The following is a 1817-nucleotide window of genomic DNA, read 5'->3' as shown; positions in this document are numbered from 1 at the left end:
CGCCCTCTCTCCGCCATCCCTCCGCCAGATGTTTGCGAGCCATATTTTCAAGCATGCCTGTGAGGGGGACAGGAACAAAGGGAATCACAGATGCTGCTCAAGGTGGCCAGTGTGCACCAGAAGCCTTCCCCACACACAACGCGCACACACTGTTTTCTCCTCAGCCCCGCGCAGTCCTTGGGCATCCCTCCACAATGCACAGCTGCGTCATGTCCTCTGCAGCACTGGGAAAAGGCCTGTTGAGAGAAGGCGGCACCTGCCTCTTAGGACCCCCCCCCCGGTGGGGAGCAAGGTGGGCGAGAAGGGTCTTCCCATGTGCCAGGAAGCCGGCCCTGCGCAGAAGGCGCTGCATGGCAGTTCTTCCAGCTGAGTTCAGGGCCTCCCTCCCCGGGGCAGCGAAAGGCCCCTGGCGGCCATCTGGGCCCAGCCCAGCCTGCTTCCTGCCAGCCCAGGCAGCCCTTTGAGCCGGGATCCTGGCAAGGGTGGCAGGATGGTTGTCAGTCTTTTCATTTTGCACCAGCATTCCTTGCTTGTTTTTGGATAATGTGCGGGACCTTGAGACTTGAAAGAAAACAAATTAGAAATGGAAGGGAAGATGCGGCAGCATGCAATCCTCACATTTCCCGCCCCATTCGGTAGGACGTCAGCCTTTCCAGGGAGGGGCCGGTTCTGCTTAAATGCCCCCGCCCCCCCTTCCAGAGTGCACGTGAGTCCATTCCTGCAAGGGGCCACCATGGTGCAGGAGGGAACCTGGGCAGGCGCTCCCTTCGGTTCCTTGGAAGTTCCCACTTGCTCAGGCGCTGAATTTGAGATGGTCTCTGAAAGGGGGGCCGGGGGATCTCTGAGTGCTTTCGCTGCCTTAAATTGGCTCTCACATGTGGCAGTGTCTCAGTGGGAGGCTGTAAATGACTTTATCGCTGCTGCTCCTGCTCAGAATTGGACACCCCCTTGGAACTCAGATAATATGAGATGAAACAGCCTGCAGGAGACTTTGGTCAACGGGAATTGGCTTGGAGGAGATCTCCTCTGCTCCCCACCCACCCCAGCCACCAGCCTTACCTCTCGGGAAGAAGGAACGCTCTGCATGTGTGTAACCTTGCGCCGCTCCTTCTCTGCTCCCGTTTCTGGCAGAGGCGCACAGGATAGTGGCAAAGGCACATCTGGGCTTCTCTAGCCACACCTGCTGAGCCGCCTGGGTTCCTGGAGGGATGCATGAATGTCGCATGCTAGAAGTTGGTATTAAGAGATTTGACAGGCGACTCCATAGAAGAGCATTTCCTGCAGCATTTCCCACTGAAGTGAGGAAATATTATTACCAAAAGAAGACGTATCACTGTATTTTTTATTTTGCTACCTGGAATCAGCCAAGGCAGAAGGATGTTGAAAGAGGGTGGAGGAAAAGCAACAACAGAGCCAGGAGAGGAAAAGAGGTGGATGAGGAAGGAAAGAGCAGGAGGAAGGAGCGCAAAAGAGAGCCACAGGTGGAAAATGTGCAGCAAAACCAGTAAAACCAGTAAACTCGTCCTCCATCCATGCATCCTTCCTGAGTGGGCCTCACAAACTCTCCCCTCACCTATCGGGAGACTGCTGAGTGTGTGCGAAGGCCGGCAGAATTCTGGCACACACGGCCTCGGTGCGGCACACACGGCCTCAGCCCGGCACACTTGGCCTCAGTCCGGCACACATGGCTTGCCCATTTTCAGCCTTCCACAATGGGCTGCCACTAACATGCCCCCAAAGCGGCTTGCTCTGTGCATTGCCACAGCTGCCCACAGAGGAGCCAAAGATGGCCACACCTCCCTTCAGCAAACGGTGGG

At 56.5% G+C, this 1817-nt stretch overlaps 1 long non-coding RNA gene across 1 annotated transcript in view; it reads right to left on the bottom strand.

Moving 5' to 3' along the window:
• Window positions 1–1324: 1324 nt before the first annotated feature.
• The window catches only part of LOC123036818, an 817-nt gene continuing 324 nt past the window's right edge, over window positions 1325–1817 (bottom strand). The window contains exon 2 of the long non-coding RNA XR_006417215.1: window positions 1325–1796. This is a non-coding gene — a long non-coding RNA (uncharacterized LOC123036818). The remainder of the gene's footprint in view (window positions 1797–1817) is intronic.

This window comes from Varanus komodoensis, unplaced genomic scaffold (assembly GCF_004798865.1).
Source record: "Varanus komodoensis strain SLA01 unplaced genomic scaffold, ASM479886v1 scaffold83, whole genome shotgun sequence".
In the NCBI taxonomy this organism is placed as follows: Eukaryota; Metazoa; Chordata; class Lepidosauria; order Squamata; family Varanidae; genus Varanus; species Varanus komodoensis.
This window is presented reverse-complemented; position numbering and strand designations above follow the sequence as displayed.